The 24213-nt window shown below is 40.8% G+C and overlaps 1 protein-coding gene across 2 annotated transcripts in view; it reads right to left on the reverse strand.

Annotated features, from left to right (window-relative positions):
- The window catches only part of FRMD4B (FERM domain containing 4B), a 330390-nt gene that overhangs the window by 285414 nt on the left and 20763 nt on the right, over positions 1 to 24213 (reverse strand). The gene's annotated exons all lie outside the window — the stretch shown is intronic.

Here is a 24213-nt window from a genome sequence, read left to right on the forward strand (position 1 = left end):
GATATCCTCAGATTTTGCCAAATGCCCATTAGAGGGCAAAAATACCCCCTGGTTAAGAACCACTGGTCTAATATCAGGCCTGGCATCAGTTTTGTTAAGATAACCAACTGAGTCCAATGTGTAAGGAGCATTGAGATCAAGGTCCTCATCACTAACTATAACCAGGAGAAAGTACGGAGAAAACAAGAGCACCTCTTAAAAGCCTTGGCTTGGAAGGATCACCCATCACTTCAACCCCACAACATGAGTAAGAACTAGTCACATGTATGCCCTCTTACTCCTCCATCTCCCATGCAGGGGAGGAAGAATGCTAGGAAATACAGACCCCAGCTGGGCAGCCACTTCCTAGCAACAATTCTGTACGGAAGGGGAATATAAAATGTGGTGGACAGAGGCATCTCTGCCTCATTGCTCAATTCTCCCCCTTTTGATACGAGACCCCACACCTCACACGGGCAATAACTCTGTCCCAGTTTCAGCTAATAAGAGTCATCCTAGGGCTTCCCTGGTGGCACAGTGGTTGAGAGTCTGCCTGCTAATGCAAGGGACACGGGTTCGAGTCCTGGTCTGGGAAGATCCCACATGCCGCGGAGCAACTGGGCCCGTGAGCCACAACTACTGAGCCTGCGCGTCTGGAGCCTGTGCTCCGCAACAAGAGAGGCCTGCGCACCGCGATGAAGAGTGGCCCCCGCACCTCGATGAAGAGTGGCCCCCGCTTGCCGCAACTAGAGAAAGCCCTCACACAGAAACAAAGACCCAACACGGCCAAAAATAAAAAAATTAATTAATTAAAAAAAAAAAAAAAAGTCATCCTAGACAACTGTCATTAACTAGTACGGCAGGGTGAATCATTCTCCATCCTCTGGTAATAGAACTGTTGGGCTATGAGCCAGAGCTCCTGGAAGCCAGTAATAACACAGTACTTTCTATGTACCAGGCACGATTGTAAGGGTTTTACATTTATGTGCTCATTTAATCTTTGCAAACAATCTATGACATAGGTGCTATTAATTATGCCCATTTTATAGATGAAGAATTTGTCTAAGGCCAAAGGGGAGTGGTGGCCTTCACACCCAGGCTGTGGGACTGCCCACGTTCATGACCACCAGGTTACACTGTTCTCTGCAGGGAAATCTCTCCAACAGAGGAGAGAGTGAAGCCACAGCAGAGAGCAGCACAGGCAGAGAGAGCATAAACCCCAAAGCCAGCTCTGCTCTGCCTTCACACGCTGTGTTTAAATGAGCCAATAGCTTCCTCTTTGTCACTTAAGTTAATACGAATGATCTTTCTGTTACATATAACCAAAGAGTCCTGATTGCTAAATATGTGAAAGCATTAACCCACATGGGTTCTCCTGTTCTAAAAATTAAACATCCTAGGTTCATACTCACTTAGGACAAAGGACTGGAAGCTCTTCTCCCTATAGCCAAGGGTACTGATGTTAGCCCTTCAGTTACTGGCACTAATGTGCCCTTAGTTGGGGTGGAATTTATTAGAGAACTCAATACCAAGCAACACTAATGCTGGTGTGGCCCTAATCTGGGCTCCAGCAATCATTCTGTCTGGACGTTGAGGCCAAGTCTACACTTTGCAATCATTTCTGGAATTTTAGAATTCTAAACCCGTACTGGATGCCCAGATGGTTTCTTGGGGCCTTACCTCCTGTTGGGCCTTTCTCTTACCATTCCTCTTCTTACCACGTGTGTGAACTCAACACTCAGCTCCTGTGGATTTAGTTCTAGCATCAGTTGGCTTACCCGAGGCAGACTGCATACCTTTATCTGGGAACAGTGACCCTTTCTGGATTTCCTGTTTTTATCCATCATCAGACGTCGCTGATGCCAGCAACTTGCTCTGATTACTAGTCATGCCTAATTAGTATCCATAAAGCTTGACATTTTCTGTCTTTCCGAACTGCCTGGCAGAGCTGAGGCCAGTGCCCAAGTATCTCCCCAGTCTACTGACCACATCTATTTCGAGACTTTGCCCCCCACCCAGTGTAACCTAGTTCAATGTGGTTAACCATGTGTGGTGGACCATCATCTCCAACAATTGCATCCAACGAATACTTACTGCATCAACACAATTGTACTAAGCGCTGGGCATGCCAGGATTAAAAAGATACGTCACATGATGATAAGATGTATCGTACTCTTTGCTTCATCCCCTCAACAATTTTTATGAGGACCAATTATGTATCTGACCCTGGGTAGTGTTGGTAATCACAGAGATGAGCAAGATAAATGCAGTCACTGCCTTCATAAAGCTTAAAGTTGAGAGAAAGAGATTATAAACAAGTAAACAAATTAAAAACAGAAACTAATTATACAGACTGTGATAAGTGCTAGAAAGGGGAATAAAAGGAGTACTGAAATAGGGAATAAAAGGAGGGAGCTACTTGGATACAGTAGTCAAACTTATGAGACCTTAATATATTTCCCTATCTTGTACTAATCTGTTCCAGAAACTAGAAAACTTCAAACAGCAGCCAGTTCTGGTTAAAATGCAGCTCTCAGTATGTTTTGTTTGGGCAGCATAATACTTCAAAAAAAAAAAAAAAAAATTCAGGTGGGGCATGGTTCCCCAGTTTGCCGCAGGCCTCACCTTCCCTTATTGCTTTACTCAACCTTAATTACACACTTGGGTAATCTGTCTTATTGGCCCTTTCCAGCATTTTGAGTTTGTAACTCTTGACTCAATCTTTAAAATTCTTGAGGCAATAGGTTAAATTTCCATCCACTCCTCATCCCCTATAATTTGATAAATTCACAAGTTTATCTGGCCAACACTCCTCTTCTTCTACCTGTTAAACTGGAAATGAAGCTGAAAACCATGTGTGTGAATGTGAGTTTGTGCTTTTGAGTCTGTATAAAAGGAAGCATACTGTTGGCTGCTTGCAAGATACAAGAATTAAGTTTGCCAACACTTGAAGTAATAGCTCTTGCCTCGATAATGACTTCAGCCAGTCACTTAAGGATCCTAATGGAGCATCTGAGACTGAAGATACAGAAGTGGTCACTCAGAAACACCTCTCATCTTTGAAACATTCATCCATAAAACAGAATTAATATCACATGTAGAAGATCAAGAGCACTAAAATGTATCTGAGAATATTGACCAGCCATGAAGTGATGAAGGTCTACTCTGAAAGGTTGTAAGGCACTTAGCAGACACACAAGACATTCCAGACAGGCTAGAAGATTAGGTAGCCAAACATTAGAGTTTATCAAAAATCATGACAGCCTAAATGGAGCACTTGGTATAATTACATCTGAACCCTCACTTTATGAAACCCTGAAATTATAAGTCAAATAAATTAGGAGAGTGGTTCCTTGATAAAATAGTTTCTTTCAAGGTCACAGAAGGGCAGACCACATATTTATTCATATAGGAAAGTCTTTGGGTCCCTTCAAATATGTATGTTTGTATTAGATTTATCTCATGCCTTAATCCAGAAGGATTTACAAATACCTATAATAAAAAAAAAAATACCTATAATAACCCATAAAATACCGTCAGACGATGTAAAATAAAGTACTTCTTCCTTCTCAAATCAGAGAGAAACTGCCCAGGTTAGAATGTCAGTTTTCTCTTTAGCTAATATTTATACCTCCAAGGTCTTTGTTTCCTTCTACATAAAAAGAGCAGAATAATTTTGCCTACATCAAGGGTTGTTGGGATTAAATTATACAATCCTCATAAAGCATTTAGTACACAGTAAACTGATTATAATGATAAATATTTTTATTAGAATGGAATTCCTAAACAATTAGATAGATGATAATATCCTAACTTAAAATGATAGTGTCAGAATCCATGGCCAAATGAAGATCAGAAATGAAGTCAGTCCAGGGCAGCAAAGGAAACTATAAACAAAACAAAAAGACAACCTACAGAATGGGAGAAACTATTTGCAAATGATGCGACCGACAAGGGCTTAATTTCGAAAATATACAAACAGCTCATACAACTTGACAACAAATAAACAAGCAATCCAATCAAAAAATGGGCAGAAGACCTAAAGAGACATTTCTCCAAAGAAGAAATACAGATGGCCTATTGGCCATCACATGAAAAGATGCTCAACATTTCTAATTATTAGAGAAATGCAAATCAAAACTACAATGAGGCACCACCTCACACCGGTCAGAATGGCCGTCATTAAAAAGTCGACAAGTAACAAATGCTGGAGAGAGTGTGGAGAAAAGGGAGACCTCCTAAACTGTTGGTGGGAATGTAAGTTGGTGCAGCCACTATGGAAAACAGTATGGAGGTTCCTTAAAAAACTAAAAATAGAACTACCGTATGACCCAGCAATCTCACTTATGGGCATATATCCAGACAAGACTATAATTCAAAAAGATACATGTACCCCTATGTTCATGGCAGCACTATTTACAATAGCCAAGACATAGGGAAACAACCTAAATGTCCACTGACAGATGATGGATAAAGAAGATGTAGAACATATATACAGTGGAATACTACTCAGCCATAAAAAAGAACAAAATAATGCCATTTGCAGCAACATGGACGCAACAAGAGACTATCATACTAAGTGAAGTAAGTCAGAAAGAGAAAGACAAATCCCTATTTGTGCTATTCCCTACTGTATAGCACAGGGAAGTATATTCAATATCCTGGGATAAACCATAATGGAAAAGAATATGAAAAAGAATATACATATCTGTACAACTTTGCTGTACAGCAGTAATTAACACATTGTAATTCAACTATACTTCATTAAAAAATAAATTAAAAAAAAAAAAAGAAATGAATTCAGTCCAGAATTCTTTACACAAAATGTTGAGCAGTTTCTTTCATGGGACGAAATTACACGTTTTATTTTCCCCCTTGATATTGAATTGTTTTAATAATACTTTTATTACCAGATAAAACAATAAGGCAGTTTCCATTTGGAGTGAGGAAACTTAAATGAATTCAAGGCATAGCTGAAAGTACAAATCAAGGGTAGAACTGGATTCTACTTCCAAACACCTGATTTCATGCACCCTCAGAGGAAACAAATCCAGCACGATGAGCACACTTGTAAATTACAGATCTAAATTTACACATGGAGGGCTACCAAAAGGCAACAGGAAAGCAAATGGTGTTGATGACGCAGCAGGCAGGCTCACACTTAGTAATGCCACTTGGGATCCTAAACTCCCACACATTACACTCTAAGCAAAGAACTTTCGAGACCACCCACATTTACACTAGCAAGTCCGCAAACTGAGTAAGACAAGAATTCTCATACAGTCCCGTCACAGTGCCCAGATTTCATGCCTGCCCTTTTCTAACACTTCCTCTTTTTGCCTAACTTCAAAGCAGTGAGCATGGAAGAATCATCTACATTTTTATAGTTGACCAATAAATCTGACCATTTATCTGACCCCTGCAGACCAATAAAGCATTTTATTTACATGTGGGGTCATTTATAAATACTTTATTAAACTCATAAAGATATCTCAGAACAAACACTGTCTTTCTAAGCACAATGAATAGATAATTGGGTTTAAGATTTTCTTGGAATTAGGTATTTCCAGCATTTCGCCTGATCAACTGCCATCAGGACATTAATTTCATTAAATTTCATCTAATAGAGATTTTCAGGTTAATGCTTTCAGTTGTTTACAACCGTTATTGCAGATTCTATTTATTTTGAACCTCCCCCCAGGGCACATTTTTCTTTAAACCAAGTTGAAAAAAATTTCTTAAATTAATAAAAATCTTTTTAAAATTTAAAAGAATTTTAAATTGATTTTTGGAAAGTTCAGGTTTGTTTTAAAATGTGCTAGACACTGTGCTAGGCCCTAGGGATATCATGCAAAACACACACAGTCCTTTCCCTCGTGGAGCAAAGAGTAGTACAAAGAGGGAACAGCACAAGAATATAATGCCTATACAGTCACACACTTGTATAATCAGACATGGGGCTTAGAGAGTAGATGAGGTGGCTATTAAAATGCGCCACTCACATCTCTGACTGCAGGCAGCACAGCTCACTGACAGCCCAGCTGATGCTCCTCTTGACCCTTTGGGCTCCTTCCAGCCAAGAGCCGAGCACAGCAGGGACCCATCCTGTGAGAGGCAGGACTCCTTCAATGGGCTACTTCCGCTTGAGGACGCCCCATCAACCTCAGCAAAATGTTCTTAGAGTGCCCAGAGTCTAAGACTCTTCCTACCCACTCCTCCTTCCTTCCCCTCCGCCCTCTCACAGGGGCCATACCCGCATCATGGTCTGAAGGCTTTCCCTGTCTACTCCTGCTTCTTGTACTCCTAACTTTTAAACTGAAAAATCATCTTCCCTAAAAAAATTCTTTGCACATCTAATCCCTTTTTGGTGTCTGTCTCTCAGAGGACGTGAACTAATACAGCACATAAGAGAGGAACACAACCTACTTTGAGGGGTCAGGGAAGACTTTTGGGGGAGGTGATAACTGAGCTATGAGTACAAGTAGAAGGCAATGAAGCCAGAAGGAAGAGAAGAACATTCCAGATACATGTTAGCATGTGCAAGGATCCTCCGGTCACGAGAGAGTATATCCACTTGGAGAGAAAAGAAAAGGGAAAAAACAAGCTTTAGGTACTCTGCCTAGAATAGAAAGCAGAGAGGGAGAGAGAGAGGGAGAGGGAGGAAGGGAGAGGGAGAGACAGGGAGAGAGCACAAGAAGTGTAAGGTACAGAGATACGCAAGGACCAAATAAAAAGGAAAATAATAAAAATATCATTCCTGCTCACCATAGTGAGATACTACGTTGTTCTGGAGTTAAAAGGAAAGACCCTGTATAGGTTGGAGACCCACTTAATTTTTCATAAGAATTTATTTACTAATTTAGTTTTAATGTCTTTTTTTTTTTGAACCTCTAAAAGACATGTAGAATTTTCATGTCTAAAGATACAATGATTTAGTATTGACAATAGTTATCTACAGTCTATACCGCTGTAAAATAGCTTTCTTAGAATCAGATAACACAAGGGGTGTCAACGAGACGGAATCTAGACTATGTACTGAAGCACATTTTTTCCTCACATATATACACATTTTTTCGTATATTAGCCATACACGCTCACCTAAATGCTCCCTTCCCCGTCAAACTTACTGAAATAATAGTCTGTTGCCACAATTTCCTCCCTTCTTATTCATCCAACCCACAGTATGCTTGTTTCAAACACCTATACTGTTACATCTATTTACAGCCTGATCATATCCATTCTCTACTCTTTGTCATTTTCTTGAATATGGCAGACTAGGTGAACATGTCTTAAAAACTCAAGAAACGCCTGAAGAAAATCAGGTAATATAGATAAAAGTCTAATTTCTAAGCTGGCTGCAGCTATCTTGTACAATAAGTGAAGGCACAGGCTTATTTCTTTTATATACCTATATGTTAGCTTTAATCTTCCACAGCTACGGACATCAGAACTCCTTTCTAAACACTTTTATGCAGCCCAAGAATAAAATCGGACAGAACTGCAAGAAAGAAAAGCTAATTTCCACTTGGTGACAGAGCACCTAAAGCCTCAATTCTAGTTTTAATGTCTTAATAAGGAAGGCCAACAAAGAAGAAAGCCGATACTTGGATCAATGTAGCACTCGGGTACGGTTAAAGCATTCATATGGTTCATGCTAAGCTGCTATCACAAAGAGACTCCAAAATATAAGGATTTTATTGAGATAAGCATGTATTTCTCTTTCACATAATAGTCCAAATAGAAGCAGGTAGTCTAGGGCAGGTAGAGCATTCTGATCTGTAGGATCACATAGGGATTCATGATCATGGGTTGACTCTGCCATCTTTCAACATGGCCGCTCCAGGTGTTGCCATTTTCCTAGTTCTCCACCAGTGAGAACATTTCCACCCAACAGTGCATAAGGGTTCTCTTTTCTCCATATCCTTGCCAACACTTGTTGTCTTTCATACTTTTAATAATAGCCATTCTAACTGGTATGAGGTGATATCTCATTGTGGCATTCACTTGCATTTCTCTGATGATTTAGTGACCTAGAACATCTTTTCCATGTACCTGTTGGCCATTTGGATGTCTTCTTTGGAAAAAATGTCTCTTCAGGTTCCTTTGCCCATTTTTAAATCAGATTGTTTGTTTTTTGCTATTGGGCTGTATGAGTTCCTTAAATATTTTGGATATCAACCCCTTATCAGATATATGATCGGCAAATATTTTCTCCCATTTCATAGGTTGCCTTTTAATTTTGTTGATCAGCTCTTCTGCCGTGCAGAAAGAAGATTTTCAGTTAGATGTAGTCCCACTTAATTTATTTTTGTTTTTGTTCCTTTTGCTTTTAGTGTCATACCCAAAAAATTGTTGCCAAGAGCAAGGTCATAAAGTTTTTTTGCCTACATTTTCTTCTAGGAATTTTATGGTTTCAGGTCTTACATTTAAATCTTTAATCCATTTCAAGTTAATTTTGGTGAGTGGAAGACAGACCTGTTAGTATGTGCTTAATATATTTAGGTGTTCAATGTTGAGCGCATGTATATTTACAATTGCTATATTCCCTTAATGAACTGACCCCTTTATCATTGTATAACGATCTTCTTTGTCTCTTGTTACTATTCTTTGCTTAAAGCCTATTTTGTCCGAAATAAGTATAGCTACCCCCACTTTCTTTTGGTTTCCACTTGCACGCAATATCCTTTTCCATCTCTTCATTTGAGCCTATGTGTCCTTGAAGCTGAAGTGAGTCTCTTGTAGGCAGCAGATAGTTGGGTCTTGTTTTTTATCCCATCAGCCACACTATGACTTCTGATTGAAGAATTTAATCCTTTTACATTGAGTAATTATTGATAGGTAAGGACTTACTAATGCCGTCGTCGTATTATTTGTTTTCACGTTCCTTGAAGTCTTGCATTGCTGTCTTCGCATTTGTCATGGCAGTCAACTCCTTCCATCTTTACTAATGGACTTTGGAAGAGAAATACCTGTGATCAGTACTGTTAGGGATTCTGAGGCTTTTCAGATTTTCTATGGCTATGCCTATTCCATGCTTCTTATTCCTTCTTGTGATGGAATTCTTGAGCTTGTATGCCTTCTCTTGATCCTGCCACCCTCTAAGCCAGGTGCTGACAGCCTCTCTTTTGCTTTCCTGAGGGCAGAGTCAAAGCTCAAGTGTGTGGTTTCTCTCTCTGGCCTGCAGGCTTGGGCTGCCATTGGGAGTATGCAAACAGTGCCAGACACAGGGTAGGGGTGTGTGGGGGGGGAGGTGCACAGAGTGCTGGGGGTGCCTATGGGTCATTTGCGGGGATCGGCCAGTGAGGAATTACCAATGGTTTGTGGGCAGACTACTTGATAGAGTCTTTAATGCAGTTAGTAGGATCTGTGTTCCTTTTTTTTTTTTTTAAACATCATAACCAAGTCAAGTTTATTCCAAGACTGTAAGATTGATTAAATATTAGAATATCTATTAATTTATTACACTAACAATTTAAAGGAGAAATCACACGATTATGTCAGTAGATGCAGAAAAATCATTTAATAAAATTCAATACTCATTCATGTTCAAACTAAGAAACAGAAGGATCTGTATCCCTTTAATGCCATCCTAAAGTCCTACCCACTGCTCTCCCAGCCTCTTCCAGCCCCTAAGTCGTGCAGCTCATGACTCAGGGCTCTGGGTGCGGTGAGAGAGAAATGGGCCTCCTTGTCAATGTCCAGCAGGCCTGGGAAGCCAGGTGCTCATGCACACGCTCTCACTTTCCCCTGGAGGAGAAATCACAGGCCCAGAAGATTTCGTTTGGCACTGCGCTGTGTCACCTTGGAGGAGGGGTGGTGTGAGTAAAGTGAAACTGTTCTTCTCACCCTCTCCAATGTGACCAAACTTGTACTTTTTTCCTCCAACAGTGTGCTGGGACTTCTCTGCTGGAAATCTGGACTTCCTTAAAGGCTCTCTCATTCGTGAGTGATTATCTAATACACTGTTTTTCAGGGGCTCCCAGACTGCAGCTGAGAAGGGCTGGAGCCAGTTCATGGGCCACTGCAGGGTCCACAGCCAGGACCGAGGTCTGTATGTCTATTACCCAACATGCGAGTAGGCGAGACTCCTCCTGGGTCCTCTGGCACAGGTGCTGGATCCCACAGCTCCCTCAAAGGCACGTTTGTCTGTGGACAAATGCTGAATTGTTGTTGCTAAGGGCATTTTATGACAAGGGACATCTTACTGAGTCATGTCAGTGATGTAACCACCTCATGGGTATTTTATACCTTCGGTTATATCCAGTGTTACTTATTTTGTTACACAAACTGTTGCAGCTTTGGCCAACGGGAGTTCTTTCAGCTGGCTCCTGTGTCCCTTTTACATAGTCCAATCACCATGGTCAAGTATAATTTTCAAAATATTAAAACTATAATTCCCTTACAATTATAAAGAGAACATGTATCAAAATATTTAATTCATTAATGAGGGAACCAGAGGATGATAAAGCTTGTTCAAAGGAGAATGCAAAAACCTGATGCACATACACATGTACACATACACACACACATACACACAAACCTGACTCTGACCCTATAGCCTTCATCATGTATAAAGTATATATAATACATATATATATACACATAGACACTATACATATATATATACATACATATGCAAACATAGAGTTATATATTTAAAGTAGAAAAATAATGCTGAAATGATGGCTACATTCAATACAAAACTGGTTAGTGTCATACAGTGCATTAAACCATAATTTCAGGGGTCAACTTCTCTTACGAACAAAATCATCTGTATCTTTGTAGTAAGCAGAATAATGGTCCCCTAAAGATGTGTATGTCCTTATCCCTAGAATCTGTGAATATATTACTTCACACAGCAAAAGGGGCTTTACAGATATAATTAAGTTAAGAATCTTGACATGGAGAGATTATCCTGGATCATCCAGATGGGCCCAATGCAATTATAAAGATTCTTATAAGAGAAAGAAGGCAATGCAGTGAGAGTCAGAGAGAGACTGGAAGACGCTACACTGCTGAATTTGAAGATGCAGAAAGGGACCAAGAGCCAAGGAATTCAGGTAGCTTCTAGAAGCTTAAAAACACAAGGGAACAGATTCTCCCCTAGAACCTCCACCAGGAATACAGCCTTCGAACATCTTGATTTTAGCCCCAAGAAACCCATTTACGACTTCTGACCTCTGGAATTATAGAGAAAATCAGAATTCGAAAAGACATATGCACCCCAGTGTTCATTGGCACTATGTACAATAGCCAGGACATGGAAGCTACCTAAATATCCATTGACAGATTAATGGATAAAGAAGATGTGGTACATATATACAATGGAATATTATTCAGTCATAAAAAAGAACAAAATAATCAACAAAAACCACATTCACAGAAAGATAGACAAGATGAAAAGGCAGAGGGCTATGTACCAGATAAGGAACAGATAAAAGCCCAGAAAAACAACTAAATGAAGTGGAGATAGGCAACCTTCCAGGAAAAGAATTCAGAATAATGATAGTGAACATGATCCAGGACCTCGGAAAAAGAATGGAGGCAAAGATCGAGAAGATGCAAGAAATGTTAACAAAGACCTAGAAGAATTAAAGAACAAACAAACAGAGATGAACAACACAATAACCGAAATGAAAGCTACACTAGAAGGAATCAGTAGCAGAATAACTGAGGCAGAAGAACGGATAAGTGACCTGGAAGACAGAATGGTGGAATTCACTGCTGCGGAACAGAATAAAGAAAAAAGAATGAAAAGAAATGAAGACAGCCTAAGAGACCTCTGGGACAACATTAAACACAACAACATTCGCATTATAGGGGTCCCAGAAGGAGAAGAGAGACAGAAAGGACCCGAGAAAATATTTGAAGAGATTATAGTCGAAAACTTCCCTAGCATGGGAAAGGAAATAGCCACCCAAGTCCAGGAAGCGCAGAGAGTCCCATACAGGATAAACCCAAGGAGAAACACGCCGAGACACATAGTAATCAAATTGGCAAAAATTAAAGACAAAGAAAAATTATTGAAAGCAGCAAGGGAAAAATGACAACATACAAGGGAACTCCCATAAGGTTAACAGCTGATTTCTCAGCAGAAACGCTACAAGCCAGAAGGGGGTGGCATGATATACTTAAAGCGACGAAAGGGAAGAATCTACAACCAAGACTCTACCCAGCAAGGATCTCATTCAGATTCGATGGAGAAATCAAAAGCTTTACAGACAAGCAAAAGCTAAGAGAATTCAGCACCACCAAACCAGCTCTACAACAAATGCTAAAGGAGCTTCTCTAAGTGGGAAACACAAGAGAAGAAAAGGACCTACAAAAACAAACCCAAAGCAATTAAGAAAATGGCCATAGGAACATACATATCGATAATTACCTTAAACATGAATGGATTAAATGCTCCAACCAAAAGACACAGGCTTACTGAATGGATACAAAAACAAGACCCATATATATGCTGTCTACAAAAGACCCACTTCAGACCTAGGGACACAGTCAGACTGAAAGTGGGGGATTGAAAAAGATATTCCATGCAAATGGAAATCAAAAGAAAGCTGGAGTAGCAGTACTCATATTAGAAAAAATAGACTTTAAAATAAAGAATGCTACAAGAGACAAGGAAGGACACTACATAATGATCAAGGGAGCAATCCAAGAAGAAGATATAACAATTATAAATATATATGCACCCAATATAGGAGCACCTCAATACATAAGGCAACTGCTAACAGCTATAAAAGAGGAAATCGACAGTAACACAGTAATAGTGGGGGACTTTAACACCTCACTTACACCAATAGACAGATCATCCAAAATGAAAATAAATAAGGAAACAGAAGCTTTAAATGACACAATAGACCAGATAGATTTAATTGATATTTATAGGATATTCCATCCAAAAACAACAGAATACACTTTCTTCTCAAGTGTGCACAGAACATTCTCCAGGATAGATCACATCTTGGGTCACAAATCAAGCCTCAGTAAATTTAAGAAAATTGAAATCATATCAAGCATCTTTTCTGACCACAACACTATGAGATTAGAAATGAATTACAGGGAAAAAACCGTAAAAAACACAAACACATGGAGGCTAAACAATACATTACTAAATAACCAAGAGATCACTGAAGAAATCAAAGAGGAAATCAAAAAATACCTAGAGACAAATGACAATGAAAACACGACGATCCAAAACCTATGGGATGCAGCAAAAGCAGTTCTAAGAGGGAAGTTTATAGCTATACAAGCCTACCTCAAGAAACAAGAAAAATCTCACATAAACAATCTAACCTTACACCTAAAGGGACTAGAGAAAGAAGAACAAACAAAACCCAAAGTTGGCAGAAGGAAAGAAATCATAAAGATCAGAGCAGAAATAAATGAAATAGAAACAAAGAAAACAATAGCAAAGATCAATACAACTAAAAGCTGGTTCTTTGAGAAGATAAACAAAATTGATAAACCATTAGCCAGACTCATCAAGAAAAAGAAGGAGAGGACTCAAATCAATAAAGTTAGAAATGAAAAAGGAGAAGTTACAACAGTCACCCCAGAAATACAAAGCATCCTAAGAGACCACTATCAAGCAACTCTATGCCAATAAAATGGACAACCTGGAAGAAATGGACAAATTCTTAGAAAGGTATAACCTTCCAAGACTGAACCAGGAAGAAATAGAAAATATGAACAGACCAAACACAAGCAATGAAATTGAAACTGTGATTAAAAATCTTCCAACAAACAAAAGTCCAGGACCAGATGGCTTCACAGGTGAATTCTATCAAACATTTAGAGAAGAGCTAACACCCATCCTTCTCAAACTCTTCCAAAAAATTGCGGAGGAAGGAACACTCCCAAACTCATTCTATGAGGCCACTGTCACCCTGATACCAAAACCAGACAAAGATACTACAAAAAAAGAAAATTACAGACCAATATCACTGATGAATATAGATGCAAAAATCCTCAACAAAATACTAGCAAACAGAGTCCAACAACACATTAAAAGGATCATACACCATGATCAAGTGGGATTTATCCCAGGGATGCAAGGATTCTTCAATATACACAAATCAATCGATGTGATACACCATATTAACAAATTGAAGAAGAAAAACCATATGATCATCTCAATAGATGCAGAAAAAGCTTTTGACAAAATTCAACACCCATTTATGATAAAAACTCTCCAGAAAGTGGGCATAGAGGGAACCTACCTCAACATAATAAAGGCCATATATGACAAACCCACAGCAAACATCATTCTCAATGGTGAAAAACTGAAAGCATTTCCTCTAAGATCAGGAACAAGACAAGGATGTCCACTCTCACCACTATTATTCAACATAGTTTTGGAAGTCCTAGCCATGGCAATCAGAGAAGAAAAAGAAATAAAAGGAATACAAACTGGAAAAGAAGAAGTAAAACTGTCACTGTTTGCAGATGACATGATACTATACATAGAGAATCCTAAAGATGCCACCAGAAAACTACTAGAGCTAATCAATGAATTTGGTAAAGTTGCAGGATACAAAATTAATGCACAGAAATCTCTGGCATTCCTATACACTAATGATGAAAAATCTGAAAGAGAAATTAAGGAAACACTCCCATTTACCATTGTAACAAAAAGAATAAAATACCTAGGAATAAACCTACCTAGGGAGACAAAAGACCTGTACTCAGAAAACTATAAGACACTGATGAAAGAAATTAAAGATGATACCAACAGATGGAGAGATATACCATGTTCTTGGATTGGAAGAATCAATATTGTGAAAATGACTATACTACCCAAAGCAATCTACAGATTCAATGCAATCTCTATCAAATTACCAATGGCATTTTTTATGGAGCTAGAACAAATCATTAAAATTTGTATGGAGACACAAAAGACCCCGAATAGCCAAAGCAGTCTTGAGGGGAAAAAACGGAGCTGGAGGAATCAGACTCCCTGACTTCAGACTATACTACAAAGCTACAGTAATCAAGACAATATGGTACTGGCACAAAAACAGAAACAGAGATCAATGGAACACGATAGAAAGCCCAGAGATAAACCCACGCACCTATGGTCAACTAATCTATGACAAAGGAGGCAAGGATATACTATGGAGAAAAGACAGTCTCTTCAATAAGTGGTGCTGGGAAAACTGGATAGCTACATGTAAAAGAATGAAATTAGAACACTCCCTAACACCATATACAAAAATATACTCAAAATGGATTAGAGACCTAAATGTAAGACCAGACACTATAAAACTCTTAGAGGATAACATAGGAAGAACACTCTTTGACATAAATCACAGCAAGATCTTTTTTGATCCACCTCCTAGAGTAATGGAAATAAAAACAAAAATAAACAAATGGGACCTAATGAAACTTCAAAGCTTTTGCACAGCAAAGGAACCATAAACAAGATGAAAAGACAACCCTCAGAATGGGAGAAAATATTTGCAAATGAATCAACGGACAAAGGATTAATCTCCAAAATATATAAACAGCTCATGCAGCTCAATATTAAAGAAACAAACAACCCAATCCAAAAATGGGCAGAAGACCTAAATAGACATTTCTCCAAAGAAGACATACTGATGGCCAAGAAGCACATGAAAAGCTGCTCAACATCACTAATTATTAGAGAAATGCAAATCAAAACTACAATGAGGTATCACCTCACACCAGTTAGAATGGGCATCATCAGAAAATCTACAAACAACAAATGCTGGACAGGATGTGGAGAAAAGGGAACCCTCTTGCACTGTTGGTGGGAATGTAAATGGATACATCCACTATGGAGAACAGTATGGAGGTTCCTTAAAAAACTAAAAATAGAATTACCATATGATCCAGTAATCCCACTACTGGGCATATACACAGAGAAAACCATAATTCAAAAAGACACATGCACCCCAATGTTCATTGCAGCACTATTTACAACAGCCAGGTCATGGAAGCAACCTAAATGCCCATCGACAGATGAATGGATAAAGAAGTTGTGGTACATATATACAATGGAATATTACTCAGCCATAAAAAGGAAGGAAATTGGGTCATTTGTTGAGACGTGGATGGATCTAGAGACTGTCATACAGAGTGAAGTAAGTCAGAAACAGAAAAACAAATATCGTATATTAACGCATATATGTGGAACCTGGAAAAATGGTACAGATGAACTGGTTTGCAGGGCAGAAATTGAGACACAGATGTAGAGAATAAACGTATGGACACCAAGTGGGGAAAGCAGCAGGGGGGTGGGGGTGGTGGTGTGATGAATTGGGCGATTGGGATTGACATGTATACACTGATGTATATAAAATTGATGACTAATAAGAACCTGCTGTATAAAAAAACCAATAAAATTAAATTAAAAACTTTTTTTTAAAAAAGAACAAAATAATGCCATTTGCAGTGACATGGATGGACCTAGAGATTGTCATACTGAGTGAAATGTCAGACAGAAAAAGACAAATATCTTATGATATTGCTTATACGTGGAATCTAAAAAACTGGTAAAAATGAACTTACAAAACAGAAATAGAGTCACAGATGTAGAGAACAAACTTACGGTTACCAAGGGGTAAACTGGAAGATTGGGATTAACATTTATACACACTACTACATATAAAAATAGATAAATAATAAGAACCTACCGTATAGCACAGGGAACTCTACTCAATACTCCGTAATGATATGGGAAAAGAATTTTTAAAAGAGTGGATATATGTATATGTATAACTGTTTCACTTTGTTGTACAGCAGAAACTAACACATCGTAAATCAACTATACACCAAAAAAAATTAATTAAAAAAAAATAAGTTTGTGTTGTGTTAAGGCACTAAATTTGTGGTCATTTGCTGACAGCAGCAATAAGAAACTAATACAATGTCTACTAGACAGAACTCATTTGGATATTACCAGTTTTCAACAAGTTAACATTTAATTTTACATAATCTGGGCTCTAAGCACTAGTTAATCATGAATTAAGGTTACCTTCATCTGGAGAGCTGGATGACCCCTGGGAGTGCTTGATTGAACAGTGCTCTGGTACTGTGTTGAAAAGACATACAGTGATCTTTTTGCTGCATTTCCAAGTTTCAAATAACCTTTTTTAGCATCCATTCGCTCTGCCCATATTTCTTTCCAAAGCAATCACATACTTCCTTTCCTCTTCTCCCTCAAAATCTATTGACCAACCAAGTCTGCACATCAGCCAACATTGTTCCTGAGGCTAGAATGTGTGTGTATTTCTTGTCTTTTCAAGTAGCATACAATCCGTACAATAAACTCCCTTTGTTCCATTTTCCTCTGTGATGACTTACCCAGCCACTACCCAGTATCAGGTTGATTCTTTTCAGCCTAGCAACCTCGTAGAAAAAAAGCAACAAATCACACACATAAATTTTTAAAATGGACATCATAAAGGCTGAGGAAGAGTTGAATAGAGGAAAAAAATTCTAATCAAAGTAGCATCAGAATCAGACATATGACCTGAATCCTTTCAAAGGGGAAGAAAACTACCTAACCACCAAATCTCATCATAAGATAATGTCCTTTCAAACGCCTCATTGCATGAAGACTCCAAAACTACCAAAGACCTCAAGTAATGGAGCAATGTGCTCCTATATATTTGCAGTGACAGTGGGCCTTCCACAGCCTGCTGTAAAAGGAGCTGGTCCTCCTGACTCCAACCTTCTGCTTTCAAATCCATCCTGCAGGCCTCCCCCACCTAGCCTTTTCTTCAGAAAACACTTTATCAGCTTCCTTTTGATTCCAGGGCAGGCTCTCAAGCATCTCTATGACCCATCTGGCTCCACTCCAGTTGCCCATTTTAAAGAAACCTCAGTTGATCTAGTGCAATGGTTTCCAAACTTAAGCTTTCACCAACATCACACAGATTGTGGGGTCCCAACCCTAGAGTTTCAGATTCTGCAGGTCAGGGGTTGGGCCCAAAGATTTGCATTTCTAGCAAGTTTCCAGTAAAGGCTGGTGCTCCTCGTTGAGAGAGCACACTTTGAGAACCATCTCCTGAATCTGAGCTTGGACTGCTCCTTTCTGAAGCAAATTGAGAAGAATTAAGAAGCGGCCCCTTGTGAGAGGAGACTTTTGGGGTGATGAAAATGTTCCATATCTCGATTGACACATGGTTACACTTGTCAAACTCATCAAACTATCCACTGTCCACTTAAAATGGGTGTATTTCATTGTATGTAAATGATGCCTTAATAAAATTGATTTAAAACTTTTAAAAAATAGTGGAATCATGGGCTCCTGTACATTTGCAGTGACATCAAACTGTCCCCTTAAAATGGGTATATTTTACTGTATGTAAATGATGCTTTAATAAAATTGATTTAAAACTTTTAATAAATAGTGGAATCATGGGCTCCTGTACATTTGCGGTGACATCAAACTGTCCCCTTAAAATGGGTATATTTTACTGTATGTAAATGATGCTTTCATAAAATTGATTTAAAACTTTTAAAATTAGTGGAATCATGTGCTCCTGTACATTTGCACTGACATCATCCAGTAACTATTTAGTGAGTCCCTTCTTGGTGATAAGTATTCTGGTAAGTTTTAGGAATATAAGAGTCCTTAAGATGGTGGTCTTGTCCTCAGATTTTTGTCAGTCTGATGGTGGATACTAGGAAGTATACTGCCAATTACAAGATTAGATAGTAAATGTTATAATACGAGAAAGTCAAAGCCCCATGGAATGTTGCACTAGAAATGACAATTTCTATTCTTTTTCTTAAAAAACTGCCTGGTCTATAGTCATTGCAGAGAAGGTACCATGAGGTGCCATCTACCCTTCCATCCCCTGGGCCACAGGTGGCTGGAGCAAGGATGACCCCTGGTCCAAGCTGGATCAATCCACGACTGGGGATGGGGATTCTGAGGATAAGCCAGTTGGCTGTTGGAAGAGTCGAGTTTAGGATTGAGGGAGCCATGTGTAAGCAAAGGAGGGCAACTGAGGAGACCGGTGGGGAAACAAGAAATCAAACTTCTACAGATCTAGGAGGATGCTTGACAAGGTTCTGGTTCCTCTCAGACCTGGCTGTATGTACTCTTTGCAAAGAGCAGTGGGAGACTCTCCTGGAGCAGTGGTTCTTGAAAATGGATGTGCACCAGAACCATCCAGGCAGCTTGTTTACGTGCCAATTCCTCAGACTTCCGGTTGAGCAGGTGTGAGCAGGTGTGAGCAGGGTGCAGGGGTGGGTGCTTAGAACCAGCACCCTAGGGATCCTGAGGTAAGCAGTCTGCGGATTACATGCTGAGAAACACTACCCTACATTCATTTGTTTGGTTGGTTGTTTTTAACTTGAACTCTTTGAGTGGGGGTCTGGTTCTTAGAATCAAAAAGCTCTAATATTATTACCAGGTTTAGAAAGTTAAGGAAAGCCATCAAAGTGAGATCAGGGTCTTCAGGGATAAATGAGAATTAGTCAGGCAAAGTGTGTATGTGTGTATGGCTGGGACGGGCAAAGGAAGTAGTTGTACAAAGGACGTAAGTCAAAAGAGTGGCATTTTTGGGGATCCAAAAGTCCCTCCATATGGCTTGTACTGTGTGTGTGTGTGTGTGTGTGTGTGTGTGTGTGTGTGTGTGTGAGAGAGAGAGAGAGACAGAGACAGAGACAGAGACAGACAGAGACAGAGAGAGAACACACTGCCCAACAACCAAAATTCTCTGTTGAGAAAGAGTTACCTCTTATTTCCTCCCACATGCAACCTTCTATTCCTTCCCATGCCTCAGGGCTCTTGTTGGCTTTTTGGTTGCCATCTTCTATATATTTTCCTTACCCAGACCCTTTTTCTCTCTGCTTAGCTTCTCTGACATTTGTAGAATCAAAACCCAACATTTTAAAAGAGCATTTAATGCTAAAGCCTACAGGGAAAGAGCTTGGGGCTTTCTGCCCTGGGGCTCGGCGTGGGAGCCCGGCAGGAGCCCTCAGTGTGAGGCCTGAGTGAACCTGGAAATAAGAGGTAGCTTACACCCACAAAGCAACCTTGATCAAGGAGGGCAAGACCCGATGGAAAAATACTCTTTTCCTCCCACCAGGTAGAAAATTCTAAAGTGCATTTTGTATGGCATCTCAGAGAACATCCCCAAGTGGGACTGAGGTGCAGTTGCCCGCTGGTGATGATGTGCCTTCGTCCTGGTGTGGACGAAGAATGTCACGTGCCATCTCAGTAGACAAAGGATGTTGCAGCCATCAAGCCACAAGCCACTGCAGCGGCCCCCGACTGTGCACCCTCAGCAGATTCAGGATGGAGAGAAAAACAGGACACTAGCCCTAGATAGTTAAGGTGCATGTCAATAAGCCCAGACTCCTGCATCTTCCCATACAAAGAAAAGTACCAAAGTCATTAACCTGAGATGTTTGTTTTTTTCTTTAATTAACAGTAATCTTTTGATGTTCTGACTACCTGGTTTTTGTTGCAAAAACTCCTATATATTCTGGCCCCTCTCTTAGCTCCTTGGAATAGTCCCTCAGTGCTATCTGAGAGCCTGTCTCCCGGGCTTTGAGCCTTCAGCAAATCCACCAATTCTCAACTTTTAGGTTGTGTGTTTTTTTCAGTGGACACTTGTTTAGAAAACCCCTGCCCCTGCTCCTTGAGATCTCCTTCAGGCACCCAAGTACTCATCTCCAGTTGTATTTTAGGGAGAAGCTCAATAATAATGATGAAAAGTCAGAAAAATATAGAAAGGCGTATCAATCCCTCCTGGCCTTCCTTGGAATGTAAATGGTGCTTGTTTAGGCTTCCAGCACTCTCCTGTTTTCACATTGTTCTAGGTATTCCCAGGAGAACACCCTTAGTTCTGTCTGGAGTGAGTGTCTATTTTATCCTGGGGAATCAGCACTTACATGCTGTTGTGAATCAGATCATGTCACCTCTCTGCTTAATACTCCATTGGCTTCCCATTGTACTCAGAATAAAATACAAACGCTCAACCCACGTGGCGTACGAGGCCCTCCATGATTTAGTCTTGCCTCACCACTCTCTCCCCGGTTCACTCTGCTCCAGCCATTTTCTATTCCTAAAATCTACCAGGCACGTTCCTACTCCCGGGCCTTTGCACTAGCCACACCCTCTGCTAGGAATGCTCACCCCCCCAGGTGTTCACATAAAGGCTTCCTTCTCAGCCTTCTGGCTCACATGAAACACAGACTCCAGAGACAGGCTTCCCTTCATTGCTAATTCAATGTTACACTTCCTCCCCAAGTTGTACTCCTCAGTCTTTATGGTCTTTGTGGTCCCTCACACAATCACGGTAGGCACTCACTCAATAAGTGTTTCCTGAATGAATGAATGAATGAATGATGAACCCTTTAGCAAGCTGTGAAGTCTGCACATGTTTAGTGGTACTTTAATTAATTCACTTATGAGCACATTAAAGGTTGCTTTCTCATCGTGTCATGATCCAGTGCAGGACAGCTAGGGGGAAGAGAGGAATTCTGTTTCCCGAAGTTGTCTGGGTATCCCTGGCTCCTTCCTTCCAGTGAGTCTGTCAACCCCAAAGACCTTCAAGTTGGGCACCAGATCTTCTGCATCCAGAAGGCAAGTGAGGGCAGGGGAGGTCGGGAAAGTAGTGGAGGCAGTTTTTATGTACCAGACACAGTAACAGCACATAACACTTCTACCTTCATTGTACTGGTCAGAAATCAGCCTCCTCCTCTCCTCCACCCTGATACTCCAGCTGGAGAGGCCAACCAGCATCATTTCTCCGTGTGCCACCCAGGAAGTAAAAGAAATGGGGTTTGGTGAAAACTGTCCATCAGCCTTCAGATGACATTGTTTGTAAATATGGGACTGGGTCAGTCTTCCCTCAAGTACACATTTCCCGGCTGAAGCACCATGATGTCTACGGCTGCTGCAAAGATGCCAACTTGAGATGAAAACAGAAATAATTCCATACTCCCATCCCCATCTGTGGTCAACAACTCCACTCACAGAGCCTAACCAGAAGCCAGCTAATAATGGGCTGCGGCAAAGGTACAGCTTGTAGACGTCTACCCTGCATCACAGTTCAGAGGAGAGCAGGATACCCCATCGGATATTTTTCTAAGGCCTTTTCCAAGGATCCTTCCTCTGAGGGAACAATCATCGGGAACCCATCCACGTATTCAGAAAAGCAAATATAAGAAGTGTTACAGTATTTGGAAAAAAAACTTTCTGACCATCCTGAAAGGCCATTAAACAAGTCAAAACAATCAGAGATCAGTTAAGCACCCAAATGTTCAGCCCTAAGTGCAAAGAACAGAACGGTGGTATCATATGCTTATTTAGCTGGGAAGCTGGACTCTAGGCGTTTGCAAGAAGGATAAAGAAATTAATCCAGCCCCACAGGAAGATAAGAGAAGTAGCTATGCAGTTCTTTAGCATGGGGCTTTTAGTCTTGAAGGCTTTTGAAATACGTAATGTAAAATGAGACCAAGGCTCATTCATACACATAAAGCCAGAATGGTGGGGAGGAGCTTTGGGCGGCACTCAGATATTCGGGTAGGGGAGCCATTTCTGGCAGAAAGCAGTCCCCTCTATCTTCGACTGCCTTCCTGAGCCCATGGCTTCTGCCTTCAAAGTCACAAAACAGTTGCTGAAGCTCCAGCCATCATTTCTGTGTTCTAGGCAGCAGGAGGGGGAGGAGGATGGAAAAGCAAAAGAGCAAGTCTCCCACCTGAGTTAGCTCCCAACTGGAGCTGAACATCCCACAGAACACTACTTAAACCTCACTGGCCAGCACTTGGTAACCCGGCCATATTTAATCGTGTGGGAGGCAGGGAAATGTAGTCTAATTTTAGCAAAGCATGTTACTACCTCAAATAAGACTGGGGTTCTTTACTCCGAGTGGAGGAAGTGGGTATCAGGTAGGCCACCAGCAGTTGGCAGGCACTAAAGATGTGGCTTCCCAGGTTAGTCAGGGAAAAGAGTCAGTTCTCTCCTGACCAGCTGGTTCCCCACCCTTACCTCCTCCCTCACCCTTTGTGAGGGCTCAGAAGGCACCACGCCAGGAAGCCTGTCCACTTTATCATAAGACATATCCTTTACCCAAGTTAAGTAAATGCCACCCACAAGGGCTTGACGGAACATATGGTATCTGCTGACCTGCTCATTTGCCATGGGTCACCCAGCCCCTTCAGAAATTGGCAAAACTAAGTCCAGACCTGAGAGCCAGCAGGTATAGAGTTACTAGTACTGCTTGAGTTGGTCAGCAACCACTCAGCATTGTGAATAATTAACAGTGATATGAATAACATCAAGAAGCATCTTTCATTGATTGTTGACTATGTGCCAAGCACTGGGCCAGGCTTTTTACCCCCAGAGGCTCGCTACAGAGAATTAAATCTGGTAATGCATGCCACAGTCGCAGAGGAGCTGTAGCCTAGTCTCTTACTCAACACCATCCCATTAGTACGTGGCAGAGCGAAGATTAAACCCAGGTCTTCTGGCTCCAACCCTCAGGATCTCTCCAGTAACTCTCAGTTGGCTGAGGCTAAGTCAGGTGTCAAGACTTTAATATCAGTCACAACATAGGTTCTTGGTTACAGCAGAGACCAAGCAAGAGTGGTACAGATTTGTTCTCTTTTGAGTCCAAGTCCAAGGAGAGAGTGGTCTGGCAGAGGGCGGGGGCTGGCAGCAGAGCTCTGCCCCACACAGAGGTAGAGGGACCCAGACCCCTTCCACCTTGATGTTCTACCATCTCCTGGCGTTGGAGCAGGTCATCGAGAGGGCATGCTTGCTGGGTGACCCATGAGCTGGGCCCAAACAATCGGAGGCTCCTCACCTCCCCTTCCATCCTTGGAATGTATATTCCACCCACCATTCCTGCACTCAGCCATTTCAAGGATGCAGGCTTGAAAGAATAATGTAAAAAAGGAAAGTAAGAAAAGATATCTTTACTCAAAGTCCTCAATCAAGAGATAATAATAATTGGGGCTTCCCTGTTGGCGCAGTGGTTAAGAATCCGCCTGCCAATGCAGGGGACACAGGTTCGAGCCCTGGTCTGGGAAGATCCCACGTGCCGCGGAGCAACTAAGCCCATGCACCACAACTACGGAGCCTGTGCTCTAGAGCCCGTGAGCCACAACTACGGAGCCTGCGAGCCACAACTACTGAAGGCCGCATGCCACAACTACTGAAGCCCGCAGGCCTAGAGCCTGTGCTCCGCAACAAGAGAAGCCACCGCAGTGAGAAGCCTGCACACTGGGACAAAGAGCAGC

The sequence above is a fragment of the Eubalaena glacialis genome, chromosome 7, assembly GCF_028564815.1.
Source record: "Eubalaena glacialis isolate mEubGla1 chromosome 7, mEubGla1.1.hap2.+ XY, whole genome shotgun sequence".
Lineage (NCBI taxonomy): Eukaryota > Metazoa > Chordata > Mammalia > Artiodactyla > Balaenidae > Eubalaena > Eubalaena glacialis.